Source organism: Lithobates pipiens, unplaced genomic scaffold (genome assembly GCF_037356315.1).
Source record: "Lithobates pipiens isolate NorthernLeopardFrog02 unplaced genomic scaffold, aLitPip1_a1.2 Scaffold_18, whole genome shotgun sequence".
Classification (NCBI taxonomy): domain Eukaryota; kingdom Metazoa; phylum Chordata; class Amphibia; order Anura; family Ranidae; genus Lithobates; species Lithobates pipiens.
This window is the reverse complement of record NW_027507758.1, coordinates 619,582,455-619,600,728: the sequence shown is the minus strand read 5'-3', so window position 1 is coordinate 619,600,728 and position 18,274 is coordinate 619,582,455. Positions and strand designations below refer to the sequence as shown.

The following is an 18,274-nucleotide window of genomic DNA, read 5'->3' as shown; positions in this document are numbered from 1 at the left end:
TGGTATCCCCGTACTCAGGAGAAGCAGCAGAATTTATTTTGGGGTGTCATTTCACATACGCCCATAGCATGTGTGAGCAATATATCATTTAGTGACAACTTTGTGTAAAAAAAAAAAAAAAATTTTTTTTTGTCATTATTCAATCGCTTGAGGCAAAAAAATAAAATATTCAATGGGCTCAACATGCCTCTTATCAATTTCCTTAGGGGGTCTACTTTCCAAAATGGGGTCATTTGGGGGGGTTTTGTACTGCCCTGCCATTTTAGCACCTCAAGAAATGAGATAGGCAGTCGTAAACTAAAAGCTGCGTAAATTCCAGAAAACGTACCTTAGTTTGTAGATGTGACAACTTTTGCGCAAACCAATAAATATACAATTATTGACTTTTTTTTCACCAAAGACATGTGGCTGAATACATTTTGGCCTAAATGTATGACTAAAATTGAGTTTATTGGATTTTTCTAATAACAAAAAGTAGAAAATATCATTTTTTTTCAAAATTTGCGGTCTTTTTACGTTTATATCGCAAAAAATAAAAATCGCAGAGGCAATCAAATGCCATCAAAAGAAAGCTCTATTTGTGGGAAGAAAAGGACGCAAATTTTGTTTGGGTACAACATTGCATGACCGCGCAATTACCAGTTAAAGCAGCGCAGTGCCAAAGTGTAAAAAGACCTCTGGTCATTTACCAGCAAAATGGTCCGGTCTGAAAGTGGTTAAATATCGTGCCTGGGGTGTGTCTGTAGTATGCCTGTGAAGTGCCACGTGTTTCCCGTGTTTAGAACAGTCCCTGCACAAAATGACATTTAACGGAAATAACGTCATTTAAAACTGCTTGTGGTTTTAATGTTATATCTGGTTCCTGCAATATGGTTGAAAATCATTGAGAAAAATGGCATGGGTAGCCCTCCCTGCCCATTACCAGCCCCTTTGGGTCTTGTACGCATATTAAGGGGAACCCCGTACCCATATTAAAAAAAAGGAAATACGTGTGGCCCCCAGGCCCTATATACTCAGAACAGCAGTATACAGGCGGTGCAAACAAGACAGGGACTGTGTAGGTTTGTTGTGTTAAGTTGAATCTGTTTGTAATTTTCAACTAGTACATTTTTAAAGTGTAGCTCCAGTCAAAAAAACTATTTTTAAGCTTTTTGGAAAACATAGGGAAGGGTTATCACCCCTGTATAATTTGTTTTGCCGTCTGTCTTTTTTCATCTCACTTGCTGTTGTCTCCTTCCGTTTGCAAGTAGGAGATGTTTGTAAGTTGGATGTTTGAAAGTAGGGGCCTGCCCTATATGCTCTGCAGAAATGGCGGAACAAGGTGTTGGTTTTGCCACAATATTGTAAGCCCTCAAAGTGACTCTTGGTGGGCGCTGGAGCGCTCTGCTGTGAACGATTATATCAAGAATTATAATTACATGCCATTGTTGAACAGTGGTAGAAAAATTTACCTTTGGTGGTTGTGGTGCTGGTGCCACAACACTATAAGTCCTCACAGTTACTCTGGGTGGGCACAGGAACGGGCCCTCCTGTAAAATATTATATCAAGAATTGTAATTACATGTCCCTATTAAACAGGGGCTGAAAAATTTGGCTGCTGGCACTGGTGCTGGTGCCCCGACACTGCAACCTCTCCCATATACTCTAGTTTTAGTGCAGGAATTAGCCCTGCTGCAAAGCATTGCATCAAAAATTGTAATTAAACGCCCCTGTTAAACAGGGGCAGAAAAATTGGGCTGATGGCATCACCCAGAACCAGAAATGTTCTTCCAACATATTAGCGGAGGAGGAAGAGGATAGACAATCAACATAACAGGACAGTCACTCAGCATCAGCATAGGCAGTCTTGAAGGGATGTGATATTTCAAAAAAAATTATTCGGTTACATCAGCTTCAGGTGCTTGGTAGCTGTGGGTGATCCAAGACTGATTCATCTTGATGAAGGTCAGTCGATCAACTGATTCGGTGGACAGGCGCACCCTGTGATCGGTAACAAAGCCACCAGCAGCACTGAAGGTGCGTTCCGAAAGAACGCTGGATGCAGGACAGGCCAGTAGCTCAATTGCATACTGTGCAAGCTCTGGCCAGTGATCCATCCTCAAGACCCAGTAAGCCAGAGGATTTTCGGTGGGAAAGGTGTCCAAGTCTGATCTTGCCCCTAGGTATTCCTGCACCATGTAAATCAGACGCTGGCGATGGTTGCTGGAACCGATCATACCTTGGGGCTGAGGACTAAAAAATTGTCTGAAAGCATCGGTCAGACGGCCACCTTCTCCACCGCTCCTTCTGACCGATGCCTCAGCAACACGTTGTCCAGGACCAGGAGTTTGTAACCTCCCAGTCTCTGGGAACGCGTTGCACAGACCTTTCTGCAAGGCCTCCCGGAGATGTCTTATCCTCTGCTCCCTCTGCGATGGCAAGATAAGGTCGGCAACCTTACCCTTGTACCGTGGATCAAGGAGAGTGGCAAGCCAGTAATGGTCCCTCTCCTTGATCCGAAGAATACGAGGATCCTTCCGCAGGCTTTGCAGGATCAGGGAGGCCATGCAGCGTAGGTTAGCTGAGGCATTCGGTCCGGAGTCCTCTGGGTCACTAAGGACAACATGATCCGCAGCTACCTCCTCCCAGCCACGTACAAGTCCACGGGTTTCTTGGGACTGTAAATCATCCCTACAAGACTGCTGCTGATGCTGAGTGCCAGCCTCCACCTCCATGCTGACACAATCATCTTCCTCCTCCTCCTCCTCCTCATCCTCTTCCTGTGTGATGGGTGGCACAGCAGGAACACTGTCTGGATAAAGGGGGCCTTGAGAGGCAAGGAAGTCCTCCTCTTCCTGCCTCTGTTCTGCCTCAAGTGCCCTGTCCATTATTCCACGCAGCGTATGCTCCAAGAGGTGGACAAGAGGTACAGTGTCACTGATGCATGCACTGTCACTGCTCACCATCCTTGTGGCCTCCTCAAATGGTGACAGGACAGTGCATGCATCCCTGATCATGCCCCACTGGCGTGGTGAGAAAAAACCGAGCTCCCCTGACCCTGTCCTGGTGCCGTAGTCGCACAGGTACTCATTGATGGCCCTCTGCTGCATGTGCAGCCGCTGCAGCATGGCCAACGTTGAGTTCCACCTGGTGGGCATGTCACATATAAGGCGGTTCTTGGGCAGGTTCAACTCCTTTTGGAGCTCAGCAAGTCGAGCACAGGCATTAAATGATCGGTGGAAATGCACACAGACTTTCCTGGCCTGCACCACCAGGTTAAGGACGTGAGCCACACAGGGCACATGGGTCAGTTGTCCCTGTCGGAGGGCGGAGAGGAGGTTGGTGCCATTGTCGCAAACCACCATTCCTGGCTTAAGCTGGCGTGGCGTCAACCACCTCTCGGCCTGCCCCTGCAGAGCTGACAAAACATCCGCCCTAGTGTGGCTCCTGTCCCCCAAACAAACCAGCGCAAGCACGGCATGGCATCGTTTTGCCTGCATACTTGCGTAGCCCCTGGAACGCCTACGGAGCACCGCTGGTTCTGAGGACAGAGCACTGGAAGAGGCCATGGAGGAAAAAGAAGAGGAGGGGGTGGAGGAGAGAGGTGTGTCACAACCAATAGTAGCATTTTGGAGGCATGGTGGCGGAACAACCTCCAACACTACTGCACCTTGTCCTTCATCCTTCCCAGCTGCCAGAAGAGTGACCCAATGGGCCGTGAAAGACAGGTAACGTCCCTGTCCATGCCTGCTGGACCATGAGTCAGCGGTAATATGCACCTTACTGCTGACCGCCCTGTCCAGCGAGGCAAGGACATTGCCTTCCACATGCCGGTAGAGAGCCGGAATCGCCTTCCGTGAGAAAAAGTGGCGTTTGGGAACCTGCCACTGAGGAACCGCACATTGTACAAACTCACGGAAGGGGGCCGAGTCTACCAACTGAAAAGGCAGCAGTTGAAGTGCTAGCAATTTAGCCAAGCTAGCATTCAACCGCTGGGCATGTGGATGGCTGGGAGTGAACTTCTTTCGCTGGTCCAGCAGCTGGGGCAGGGACATTTTCCTGCTATAATCGGACGTGGGTGTACTGCTAGCAGAATGCTCGGAAGCACTTGGCTGTAACACACCTAATTCTACACCTTCATTCCTCTCAGAGCAGGTTTCAGAGAGGACTGAAGGTCTAGTGGGGTTGGAGATCCCAGCTGATGAGGAGCAAGAAGAAGTCCGCTTTGTTCTTTGGTGTGGGTCTTTGAGGTACGCTTGCCAACGAGCTGCATGGCAGGTCAACATATGTCTGGTCAAGCATGTGGTGCCCAAGCGGCTGATGTTTTGGCCACGTGAGATACGCTTGAGACATATGTTGCAAATAGCAGCGGTGCGATCTGATGCACTCGTCTCAAAAAAGGCCCACACCAAAGAACTTTTAGAATAACGCGCAGAGGCAGCGCCCTGCACAGGCGGAGCTCTGCGGTGTGGTTCAGTCGGTGTGCTGCCCCTAAGCTGGCCCCCGGAGGGCATCCTGACTCATTGGACATGTGCCTCCTCCTCCCCTCTCCTACCAGGCACCCACGTGGAGTCAGTGCCCTCATCATCCCCTCCCTCTTCATCGCTGTAGCAAACCTGGCAGTATGCTGCAGCTTATGGAACATGACTGCCAGATTGCTGTCCTTCTTGAGCATCCCCTCTCTCTGCATTCACGCTACTGCCTTCCTCTAGCTGAGTATCATCATCAGAGCCTACAAAACACTGAGCATCCTCCTGGAGCATGTACCCAACACTGTGCTCAAAGAGTTCAGGAGACTCCTCAGGAGGACGTGGTGGGTCTAGGGAAGGAGTCACTGATGATGACATTGAGAGGAGGGAAGATGATGCGTTGGCAGCTGCTTTGCTAGTACCCTGAGCCTGGGTGAGAGAGGATGAGGAGGATGAAGAGGGCTTGGTCATCCACTCTACCAAGTCGTTGGCATGTTGCGGCTCAACATGTCCAGCTGCCGAAAAGAAGGACAAGCGTGTCCCATGGCCACGTGCTGATGATGACGATGCACCGCGTCCATGACCAGCACTGTTGTCTCTAGACACAGAGCCTGCTTGCCCTCTTTTATCGGCTCGCGCCTGTCTGCCTCTCCTTGCTGGCCTTCCAGACATGGTAATGGCCTGAAGGTAGTTGGGAAAACCAGCAATTGGGTAGTGTATATTGTGCTGGAGGCACACACAACTTCCACTAACTCCTGCAGATGGCTCAAATAGAGAAGAGCTATGTAGGTGGATATAGCGGTGTATACTGGGTTCAGAGCACGCAGACAGCACACACAAGCTCCTACCGCTGACTGACAGCTCTATTTAAAACTAGCAAGATAGTTAGCTATATAGCTGGATATAGCGGTGTATACTGGGTTCAGAGCACGCAGACAGCACGCACAAGCTCCTACCGCTGACTGCAAGCTCTATTTAAAACGAGCAAGATAGTTAGCTATATAGGTGGATATAGCGGTGTATACTGGGTTCAGAGCACGCAGACAGCATGCACAAGCTCCTACCGCTGACTGCAAGCTCTATTTAAAACGAGCAAGATAGTTAGCTATATAGGTGGATATAGTGGTGTATACTGGGTTCAGAGCACGCAGACAGCACGCACAAGTTCCTACCGCTGACTGCAAGCTCTATTTTATTTTTTTTTGCAGTTTTTTTTTTTTTTTTTAAATCTGTTTATTAAATTTAATAACATTCAACATAAAAAAAGAAACATACATACATACACAGGTCACGACAGAGTAGACTTGCCAGGGTACCTACAGAGGTGCAACAGAAGGCAGATACTTATACAAGTTGAATCAGGGAGCACAAAACTTCACAAAGGCCGCAGCCGGTTTACCTTCAAGGGCCACAGGAACATCGCGGGGCTAAAGCATGTGTTCCAGGAGCAAATAATGCGTGCACAGTTACATATTCCTAATTGTTAACTGGAAATACAGGTTAAGAAGGAGTTGAGTCTGAGGCTGTGGAGGAATCTGCCAGCCATTTGGACCAAACCTTATCATACTTCTGAGGGCAACCCCTATTGGCATAACAATCCTTATATAGAGGCAGACTATGGTTGACCAGGCGTTTCCAGAGAGAGATAGAAGGAGGAGCGGGCTTACGCCAACTAAGGGCTATGGCTTTTCGGGCGTAAAAAAGAAGTAGCCCGATCAGAGTACGGCTTGCCACCGTGGGGATTATCTGCTCTATCAGGCCCAGCATACAGATTGCCATGGAGGGTTGGATAGAAAAGGTGGTGACCTGCTTGATGACCTGTAATATCTCTTTCCAGTATTCAGCAATGGCCGGGCAGGTCCAGAAAATATGAGTGAAATCACCCGGTACTGTTCCACAGCACCAGCAGCCAGGGGGGGAGGCCGGGTTCATCATGTGCAGTATGTGTGGAGTAAAATATGCACGATGGACCATCTTGAATTGTATTAGTCGGTCTCTCAAGGAGACCAGAGATCTGAAGGGGAAGTCCCACAAGTCGTCCCAATCGTCATTGTCAAAGTCGGGGATGTCAAGCAGCCATTTATTTCTAAGCTTGTCTAGAGAGGGAAGGGAGGTCATTAGTAAGTGAGTGTAGAGTTGCGAGGTGGGCTTATTTGCACACTTGGAACGAAGGAGGTCCTCCAGCGTGGATTGGGTGATCTGGAGGGGACTGGAAAATTGGTGGCCAAAGGCGTGAGAAAGTTGCAGATATCTAAAAAAATAGGTTTGCGGGACATTGAAGTCGGAAACCAATTTGGTGAACGGAACCAGAGATTGATTGGAGACTACTTGGACCACTGTTTTAATGTTGAATTTAGTCCATGCATGGGGTTCAGGCAATTTGTAAATATGATCAAGGGTGGGGTTCAACCATAGGGGGGCAGCTGGTGAGAGTGCATTCTTAGGGTATTTTTCAAGTTTAAGGCCCGCCCCCCACGCCCGGAGTGTGGTGCGCATAGAGGGGGTCAGCGAGTAAGGAGCCTTGGGGCCCCGAAAAAGTAAGAACTTCAGCGCCTCCAGCGAGTTCACCACCGCCGCCTCAACCATGGTGGCGGAGTTTGAGACATCTGGGGAAAGCCACCAGGCCGCCGTGACTAGCTGAGCTGCTAGGAAATACTTGTACAGGTCAGGGCACGCCAGACCCCCCTGGGAGGTCGGACGTACCAGTGTCGACCATCCGTATCTGGGGGACTGAGTTCCCCAGATAAAGGAAGCAAATAGACTATGTAGCCGGGTAAAAAAGGACTTGGGAATCCACTGCGGAGAGTGACGCAGAAGATAGGTAAATTTGGGCAGGATTTTCATTTTTATCAGATTTATCCTGCCTAGTATCGACAAGGGCAGTGCCTCCCAAGCCTTCAGTCTCCGCCTCGTCTCCTGCATCACTGGGGATAAATTCAGGGGCAAGAAGTCCGACGCCTGTCTCGACACCACCACCCCAAGATATCTAAAACTCTCAACCCATTGTAGACGTATATCGGAGGGGGCAGAGGTACGCGCCGCAGGATCTATAGGAAACAAAAGGGATTTGTCCCAGTTAACTCTAAGGCCCGTGAAAGTGGAGAATGAGTTCATTATCTCCAGTGCACCCGTGAGTGAGGAGTCTGCATCATTAAGAAAAAGAAGGAGGTCATCCGCATACAGGGCGACCCTCTCCTCCAGCCAGCCAACGCGTAGGCCCCTGATATGTAGGGAGGTGCGTAGGGCCTCCGCCAGTGGTTCCATGGCGATGGCAAAAAGGGCCGGAGAGAGAGGGCAACCCTGCCGCGTGCCTCTGGACAGAGGGAGGGGCCGCGACAGGCCTCCCCCCAGCTTAATAGCCGATGTGGGACGACTGTAGAGCGTCTGCAACCACCCAATAAACAGCAAGGGGAACCCCATTCTACGGAGGACCTCCCACAGATAAGGCCACTCCACCGTGTCGAAGGCCTTCTCTATGTCTAGGGAGGCCACCACCCGAGAACCCTCATTGAGGTGTTGTGCATGTATGTTGGTAAACAAGCGTCTTAGATTGATATCTGTGGCTCTGTTAGCCATAAAACCTGTTTGGTCCGTCTCTATAACAGATGGCAGTAGGGGCTGTAGTCTCATGGCGAGCAATTTAGTAAGAATTTTGAAGTCGGTGTTAAGTAGGGCAATCGGCCTATAAGAGGCACAGGATGTAGGGTCCTTAGGGGCTTTGTGAATTAGTATTACATGTGCATGACTCATGGAGTCGGGAAGGGCACCCTCTGTCAGACAATGGGAATATAGTTGGGCCAGCTTGGGGGCAAGGAGAGCTCCGTGAGTTCTGTAGAACTCCACAGGGAGACCGTCCGGGCCAGGGGATTTTCAGACAGGAAAGGACCGAATGACCCCCAAAACCTCATCCGAGGTAACGGGTCTTACCAAGGCCTCCCTCTCAGCATCCGAGAGCCAGCCGAGTGCCAGGGGGTCCAGCCAAGGAGCCAAGTCCTGTGGTCTGAAGTCCGAGGGCAGTACGGAGGTGTAGAGGGAGCTATAATAATGTCGAAATGCGTCTAGTATGTCCTGGAGAGAAGAGACCGACTCACCTGAGGGAGACACTATGTTGGGTATCACCGTCAGGGGAAGGTCATGTTGCGCTAACATTGCGAGGAGGCGACCGTTACGATCCCCCTGTTCAAAGTATCTTTGCTTGTTACGATACAGCTCCAGTCTGGTAAGTTCCGCGAGATGTAGGTGCAGTTCCCGTTTTGCGGCATTAAGGACGTCAAAGCTAGAGTCTGTGGGGTCGGCCGTATAGGCTGCCGTCTGGGTACCTACCGTGTCCTGTAACTCAGTCGTGGTAGCCGTCTGTTCCTTACGGATCCCGGCTATCGAGGAAATATATTGCCCCCTCGTAAAAGCCTTAAAGGCATCCCAGGTAATCTCCGGGGAGGAGGATCCCGTATTAAGCTCCCAGTATTCAAGTAAGCGAGGTGGAACAGTCTCGGAAAGGTCGGTGTGGGAGAGCCAGTGGGTTCCCAAGCGCCAGAGAGCGGACGTACGAGAGGCGGGGGATCGGATGACTAGAAGGAGGGTGCAGTGGTCTGACAGCCCACTAGGTAGGTATGTAGCGTCTCACACGTCGGACATCATGACCGGATTGGCAAATGCCAAGTCAATACGCAAGGAGGTTTTGTAGGTGGCAGAGAAGCAGGAGTAGGCCCTGGTCGAGGGGTGCTTCCACCTCCAGACCTCGTCCACCCCCATCGCCTGTGCCCAAATTGATAAGTCTGCAGAGAAATGTTTGGGGGGGGCTGGTCGGTCCAATTCCGGAGCTAGTATGGCATTAAAATCACCCATAAGTAATAACCTGGCAGGGCAATATGGGGTAACCCGCTCTAGAATAGCGTACAGTGTGGATGTCGAGAAGGGAGGAGGAATATAACTATTTACCACGATATATCTCGTGCCCCAAACTGTAAAAACCACAATCACGTACTTGCCCTGAGGGTCGGTGTGGATCTGTTCCACTACACATGGAAACGATTTGCTGATGAGCACCGAAACCCCCCTGGCATAGGTGGAGTATGAGGCATGAAAGGCTCTCTGGATCCACGGCTTCCTCAGAGCCAGTAACCTGCTGCCCACAAGGTGCGTCTCCTGGAGCAAAACCACATGGGGGGAATGCAATTTAAGGTACTTAAAGAGTACTGATCGTTTAAATTTGGAGTTAAGTCCCCGGACATTCCAGAATAGGATATTAAAAGTGGACATGTCACGAGTAGCCATCAGGTGCTTCCATCATGTTAACAAGGAGACGTGCAGTAGCAGCAAACTCGTGCCACAAGAGCCGCGTGGATCCAGAGAACCCCAGAGAGGAAGAGTCATGACCTAGCATTAACCATACAAACAAAAAAACACATTTATAAACAAAAAACAAACATACCCTTGGTGACAGCCAAGCGTCAACCCTACCCAGATCTGATGGCATCCCTAAAAACTGGGGAGCGATCAGATTGGGCCTATACCCAAAAAACAACAATTTAACCCTTTAAACTTGTCTGTGTAACAGTTCAACGCTGCGTGTGGGAAGTTGTAGAAATACTCCGGTAGGGGCAAGCCGGCACAAGGTGGCAGCGCTCCACGCTACACCTAGTTCATCGGAAATGATCCCAACTCGCGTTGCCCTAAACAGTAGGGAGAGGAAGAAAAGAAAAAAAAAAAGAACGGAACTGGGGGGGGTCTGTATCCCCACCCGGCAAAAAGGGCCAGGTGCTTAATCTTCACTGTGGATGGAGAGCACCAAGTTCCTCGTTCCACACGAACCAGCTGGACCGTGGGGGTTCAAAGCGAATCACTCTACAAGGTACTATTGAGGTAGCTTCGGTACTCACAGGAAGGGTTCAGTAGGATACAAGAGGCAAGGATGAGGGAAAGTCGTGCATCTAATATAAAGTTTTGAAATGGATCTTCATCGCAGGGTGGTCAGCAAGTCATCGGCATCAGTTGGGTTGTCAAAAAATCGGGTTGTGCCTTCATGTTGGACTCGCAGGCGGCTAGGGTAGAGCATACCATATTTTATATTCTTATCCCGGAGTTTTTTACGGACTTCGTTGAAGGTCTTCCTCTTTCGATGCAAATCGGCTGAAAAGTCGGGGAAAAGCAGAACGGAGGTGTTGCCATAATGAAGAGTGGGGTGCTTGCGGGCCTCGGAGAGAATCTTGTCCCTGTCACGATAATTAAGGAATCGTACCAGGAAAGGCCTGGGGGGTCTTCCCGGGACAGCGCGGCCGGTGGGCACCCGATGAGCTCATTCAACCACATAGGTAGGAGGGACATAGGTAAGGCCCAGTAGATTTTTAAAGAACTCCTCCGCAAATTCCGCCGGGTGATCCCCCTCCTCTCCCTCGGGCAGACCGAGGACTCTGACATTGTTGCGTCGGAGGCGGTTCTCTGCATCATCTGACTTAGCGACAAGGGACTGTACCGTGCGTTGTAGCTCAGCAATGGAGGAGGCATGGGAGGTAGTAAGATCTTCAGTAGCGGATATTCTGTTCTCAGTTTCAGTCATTCTCCCTCTTATCTTGTCAAGATCATTCCTGATAAGGTTACACTCCTCGGCCAGGTGATCGATGCGCACTAACAGCGAGGTCTTGCTCTGCTCGATTGCCGCGAGGATCATGGCAGTGCTGTCCTGTGATGGCGGGGCCGACCCCCCCGCCGCCGAAGCCTCCCCAGGACCCATCTCCATCTCTGCGAGTAGGGCCTGGAGCCGACCAATCAGTGCAGGGTCTGGCTGCGTCGGGGAGAGCTGTGGCCGCAGGGGCGATGAGCCGCGTCCGGAGGATTTGGCGTCCTTCTTCCCTTTTTTGGACGAGGGGGACATTTGGTGGGGGTCTAATAGGGGGCCCCAGCCAAGGAGCAGCACGTGCCCAGAGCCACTGCCAGGAGACCACAGCGCGGCCCAAATGCTCAATGCGCTATGGGCACAGGTGAGCACAGTCTATGCAGGCTGGAGGGCTGCAGGGATCCTCAGACTGACAGTTAGTGTGATCTGAATGCTCCAAGGAGGGGGATCCTGGCAGAGAGGAGGGGGACTCACGCAGCCCCCAAACAACCCACCCCCTGGAAAGCAGCCTGCGGGATATAGCAGGTGGGGGGGCAGAAGGATGTGCGGCCTCGGCCCGTCCACGGCGCACCTCCGCGGGGAAGTACCCCAGGAAAGACCAGTGTCCAGCAGGCTCCACTAGGCCGCACCAGGCCGCGGCCGTCCCGAGCGCCCCCGGCGGCCCCGCAGCCCGCTGGAGCAAACCTGGAGGGCGGAGAGGCTGGTTGGAAGGCGGGGGACTGTTTTTTCGGCCGGACGGGGCGTCCTACACAGGGCGGCCGCCAAGGAAACAGCGGCGTCCGGCAGGCCCCGCTAGGCCGCACTAGGCCGCGACTGCCGCGGGCTTCCCCAGAGGCACGGCAAGACACACCGCTGCAGCCAGTGAACGGAGGGGCAGGAGGGAGAGTCTAGACAGGTCCTGGAAGAGAGGATGGGCTCTTACCGCACGACAGGCGGGAGATCAGGGTGGCCCGGTCCGGCAGGGAGTAGCAAGATGGCGGCGGCTGGGAGTACAGCAATGTCACTTGTACCGATTCACCGCTGCAAGATGTCGACCTGGGACTCAGGCAGAGCTCAGCAGGGACAGGAGAGAGGTAATAGGCAAGATGGCTGGACTGTGTGGGCACTTAGATGCACGGATGGCACAGGATAGATTTTAGGATTCCCGGAGCTCCTCTCTGACACGTCCGCCTCTTCTCACATCCGGACACGCCCCCCACTGCAAGCTCTATTTAAAACGAGCAAGATAGTTAGCTATATAGATGGATATAGCGGTGTATACTGGGTTCAGAGCACGCAGACAGCACGCACAAGCTCCTACCGCTGACTGCAAGCTCTATTTAAAACGAGCAAGATAGTTAGCTATATAGGTGGATATAGCGGTGTATACTGGGTTCAGAGCACGCAGACAGCACGCACAAGCTCCTACTGCTGACTGACAGCTCTATTTAAAACGAGCAAGATAGTTAGCTATATAGGTGGATATAGCGGTGTATACTGGGTTCAGAGCACGCAGACAGCACGCACAAGCTCCTACCGCTGACTGCAAGCTCTATTTAAAACGAGCAAGATAGTTAGCTATATAGGTGGATATAGCGGTGTATACTGGGTTCAGAGCACGCAGACAGCATGCACAAGCTCCTACCGCTGACTGCAAGCTCTATTTAAAACCAGCAAGATTGTTAGCTATATAGGTGGATATAGCGGTGTATACTGGGTTCAGAGCACGCAGACAGCACGCACAAGTTCCTACCGCTGACTGCAAGCTCTATTTAAAACGAGCAAGATAGTTAGCTATATAGGTGGATATAGCGGTGTATACTGCGGTCAGGGCACGCAGACAACAACCACTACAGAAGAGCAAGAACGAAAAATCGGCCGATAACGATTGGTGTATACTGTGTTGAAGGTACACAGAACACCCACTAACTGCTACAGACTCCAACACACTACACAAGGCCGCCGCGCTGGCGGCCTTATATAGTGCGGGGCGTGTATTACACAGTCTGAGCTATGATTGGCCACAGTCATCCTGCCTGTGACCAATCATGGCTCTCCTCGCTGCCGGCGCTGTGATTGGCCAAGCATGCGGGATCACAGTGCATGCTTGGCCAATCATGAGCCAGCAATGCACTGCATTGTGGGCTGTGAGCGCCACACGAATTTGGCGCGAACAGCCCATAACGTTCGGAATTCGCCGAACGGGCGAACAGCCGATGTTCGAGTCGAACGTATGTTCGACTCGAACACGAAGCTCATCCCTAACCATTAGGATATTCAACAATTAACAAAGAACATATGAAGCTCATGCTGAAGGCATGACAATTTCATTATTAGGAAGGAGATGACGGCTCCCAACAGTCTGGTATAATTGCAGTGCCTGGTGATGGAACCCAGCGATTATTCCAGCAGTCTTCACCTCACTGCCACTCTGCACAGAGTCCTGGAACCTGTGGAATGTGTACAAGCTGAGACATTGGCTAAAATTCTGGGACTGTCCTGTAGAATCTAGGACACTTGGAAACAATGACAAGGCTGAGTTTCACACTATGAGGCTGGGTTCACACTAGTGCGAATTGGATGCAGCTTTTCCTGCATCCCATAATTTGCGTGACAGGAGATTGTGACCGGCTCTCAATTGAGCCAGTTCACATATCTCCGGGGTGGTTGCAGAGCGGCTTGCACAGGAGTCCTGTACATCTTTGGATAGTTTCAAGGCCGAATTCAGGCAAAAATTTGGCCCAGATTCATCCCTGAAATGGAGAACAGGGATGCACCGGACCTTGGGTTTCCGCCTCACCCCTTCAAGACCCCTTTCACACTGGGGCGTTTTTCAGGCGTTAAAAAGAGCGCCTGAAAGAAGCCTCATCTGCAATCCCAATGTGAAAGCCCGAGTGCTGCGCTGGCAGGGCATCAAAAAAAGTCCTGTAAGCAGCTTCTTTGCAGCGCTTTTGGAGCGGTGAATACACCCCTCCTAAAGCGCCCCTTTCCATTTGTGAGCGCTTTTAAACCTTTATTTGGCCACTAGCAGGGGTTAAAAGCGCCACACTAAGCGCTCGAAAAACACTGGTAAAGCACTGCTACTTTAAGAGGCGCTTTACCAGCGTTTTTTGGACGCTGGCGGTGTGAAAGGGCTTTCCCATTGGGATTGCAGATGAGGCTTCTTTCAAGCGCTTTACAGGTGCTTTTTTTTAGCGCTAAAGCGCTTGAAAAACGCCCCAGTGTGAAAGGGTTCTAAAACCATGGGGCTAATTTAATGCACATAAGGCAAACCTCCCAACTTTTTGAGATGGGAATGAGGGACACCTATCAGCAAAAGTATGCATAGGACACACCCCCTTAAAGGAAAATTGTACAAAAAAACAAGTTTGGTTAAACCCACAAGTGCTTTTTTTTTTTTTTTTTACCACTACTATTCCTTTATATTGGCTTTTGAAATTTACTGCAGCAATTTAGAAATCAGATGAAAGGTTTTGCACTGGGAAACACTTTTTGATAGATAAAAAGTGCATTTTATATACATCTATATAGATCAGACCAAAATGAGGGACAAATGAGGAGGAATGAGGGACAGAGGGACATTGCTCCAAATCAGGGACAGTTGGGAGCTACGCATAAGGCTCTGAGTGAGTTTAATTATCACCTTAATCAGCTACAGAACCTGTGTAATTAATATGAGTTCAGTTTTAAAGGGATGAGGTGGCAATCCTAACCGGATCCCTGAGCCGCATTCGTCTTAGCCCTTGTACACACGGTCGGACATTCCGACAACAAAATCCGTCGGATTTTGTCCGAAACTGGTGCTGCATACACACAAGGTCGGACAAAGTTGTCGGAAAATCCGATCGTACGTAACGTGATGACGTTATTTCGTTACGACGGGACTACGTTCAGGCTAGTAGCCAATAGCTTTGGTCTAGGAATTTGATCTGAGCATGCGTGGCACTTTGTCCGATCGGAATTCTCTACAAACGATCGGACAAAGGATCATGTTGTCGGAAAATGTTACAGCCCCGCTCTAAAACTTTGTCGGTCGGATATTCTGATGGAAACAGTCCGATGGAGCCCACACACGGTCGGATTATCCGACAACACGTTCCGATCGGACATTTTCAGAAAGTCCGACCGTGTGTACCCATGATGTGAACCCAGCGTGAGATTTTTTTTTTTTTTTTTGGTGCTGCAGTTCCTCCGAGCTCCACAGGATGATCTCAGGTAATCAGAGACAGGATGTCTCTATGGAACAAAGACAGGAAGTGATGTCAGGAATAATCGTAATAATCAGGAAGTTGCTGGTGAGAGGTGAGTCGGGAGGAAGTAGAGAGAAGACATTGCTAGAAGTGGCAGTAGAGGAGGTAATAAGATCTTATTTTCTATTTACATCCAGTAACCCCCAGTCATGTACAACCCTGTAGGCAGGTGCAGTGCTATGATTTTATTTACTGATCTTACCCCATCAGGTTGACCAGAGCCCATTGAGGACTAAATTGTCTCCTGTCAGGGACTCCAGGCAGCCATCTTGGGGGGGGTGAAGTCCTGTGACATTTTCGTGTCCATTGTGGGCACAGAAGTGATTATGTAGCACTCTCTGGTTGATTTAGGCTTTGTTTACATCTTGGCGTTCCTGGTCACGGGCGGAATCGCGGCAAATCTGCCCACGATCAGGAATCACAGCAAATTAGGCGCGGGACACCTGAGCGATCCCCATCACTTCCAATGCGATTTTGCTGCGATGATCGCCTGACAAATCGCGGTAAAAATCACACCTGTCGCTTCAAAGAAGTTCTGTTTGCACGATTTTTACCGCAATTCGTCAGGCGATAAAGGCGCGGCAGAATCGTGCTGCGATTGGAGTGACCCTGATTTGGAGGGACTGTCCCTGACTTGGAGCAATGTCCCTCATTCCTCCTCATTTGTCCCTCATTTTGATCTGATCTATATAAATGTCTATAAAATGCACTTTTTATCTTTCAAAAAGTGTTTCCCAGAGCTAAACCTTTCATCCAATTTCTAAATTGCTGCATTTGTGAATTTAAAAGCCAATATAAAGGAATAGTAGTGGTAAAAAAAAAAGCCCTTTAATGGATTTAATTAACCTTTTTTTTTTTTTGGCTAATTCTCCTTTAAGGGGGTGTGTCAGGGGGGGCGTGTCCTATGCCTACATACTTTTGCAAGTAGGTGTCCCTCATTCCCATCTCAAAATGTTGGGAGGTGTGCCATTGGAAATGGCGAGGAACGCACAGGCTTCCTGCGATTTGCTGTGATTCCAGATCGCAGGCAGAATCGTAGCGATACGGAATGCCAAGATGTGAATGGAGCCATAGGTGCCCCCCGTAATGTGGGAGTAGGATAGGGACAGAAGAACCCTGCTTGCCAGGCAGAGAATAGGTGTAATGGCAGGGAAAGGAACCAGTTGAGGAGGGACCGTGTAGGTTTTCCTTAAAGGACAGTACCCTCAGTAGGGGCTCCAGAAACTACCCCTCACCACCAGATGGTAGAACTCTGCAGAAACAACAGTCCCGTCCTTTTCCCTCTTCATCTTCAGTTGCTACATCATTTCAGGGCTTTTTTTCAGCAAAGAATAGGTATAGTAACTCACACCGCACCCACCCATGGGGTGTGTGTCATAGCAAATGGTGGGGGTGGCCAGATTGCTGTGGGAGGGTTTAAATGGGAATTGTTTTGGAAGTGCATTATGCGCAGGGTCCAGGAGGGCATTATGCGCAGGGTCCAGGAGGGCATTATGCGCAGGGTGCAGGAGGGCATTATGCGCAGGGTCCAGGAGGGCATTATGCGCAGGGTCCAGGAGGGCATTATGCGCAGGGTCCAAGAGGGCATTATGCGCAGGGTCCAAGAGGGCATTATGCGCATGGTCCAGGAGGGCATTATGCGCAGGGTCCAGGAGGGCATTATGCGCAGTGTCCAGGAGGGCATTATGCGCAGTGTCCAGGAGGGCATTATGCGCAGTGTCCAGGAGGGCATTATGCGCAGTGTCCAGGAGGGCATTATGCGCAGTGTCCAGGAGGGCATTATGCGCAGTGTCCAGGAGGGCATTATGCGCAGTGTCCAGGAGGGCATTATGCGCAGTGTCCAGGAGGGCATTATGCGCAGTGTCCAGGAGGGCATTATGCGCAGTGTCCAGGAGGGCATTATGCGCAGTGTCCAGGAGGGCATTATGCGCAGTGTCCAGGAGGGCATTATGCGCAGGGTCCAGGAGGGCATTATGCGCAGGGTCCAGGAGGGCATTATGCGCAGGGTCCAGGAGGGCATTACGAGAAGGATTCAGGAGTGCATTATGCGCAGGGTTCAAGAGGGCATTATGCGCAGGGTTCAAGAGGCCATTACGAGAAGGATTCAGGAGTGCATTGTGCACAGGTTGCAGTATTTAGGAGTGTGCTGCACACAGGGTGCAAGGTTTAAAAGTACACTACCCATTTCAAAAAAAGTTATGAATTGATTTGTATTTTAACCACTTCAGCCCTGGAGGGATTTACCCCCTTCCTGATCAGGCCATTTTTGGCGATACGGCACTGCGTCACTTTAACTGACAATTGCGCGGTCGTGCAGCGTTGCACCCAACCGAAATTGACGTCCTTTTTTTCCCACAAATAGAGCTTTCTTTTGGGGGTATTTGACCATCTCTACGGTTTAATTTTTTGCGCTATATACAAAAAAATGCAACATTTTGGGAAAAAAAACACAACATTTTGTACTTTTTGCTGTAATAAATATCCCCCAATTTTTTTTTTTTAAAAAGCTATTTTTTTTCCTCAGTTTAAGCCAATACGTATTCTTCTACATATTTTTGGTAATAAAAATCGCAATAAGTGTATATTGATTGGTTTACTCAAAAGTTATAGCGTCTACAAAATAGGGGATAGATTTATGGCATTTTTATTATTTTTTTACTAGTAATGGCAGTGATCTGCGATTTTTATTGAGACTGCGACATTATGGCGGACACATCAGACACTTTGACACATTTTTGGGGTCGATTGACAATTATACAGCGATCAGTGCCATAAAAATGCACTGCATGCTGTATAAATGTCACTGGCAGGAAAAGGGTTAACACTAGGGGGCGAGCAAGGGGTTAAATGTGTTCCCTAGGTGTGTGTTCTAACTGTGGGGCGTGGGACTGACTATAGGAGATGAGAGATCCTGGTACCTAGCTTGTAGGAACTCACAATCTCCCTCTCCTCTCCTCACAGAATTGGGATGTGTGTGTTTACAC

The 18,274-nt window shown here is 49.9% G+C and overlaps 1 protein-coding gene across 1 annotated transcript in view; it reads left to right on the top strand.

Annotated features, from left to right (window-relative positions):
• The first annotated feature begins 15,330 nt into the window (after positions 1–15,330).
• Positions 15,331–18,274, top strand: part of LOC143989515 (uncharacterized) — a 61,582-nt gene continuing 58,638 nt past the window's right edge. The window contains exon 1 of the mRNA XM_077489652.1: positions 15,331–15,395. The gene's annotated coding sequence lies outside the window, so the exon portion shown is untranslated. The remainder of the gene's footprint in view (positions 15,396–18,274) is intronic.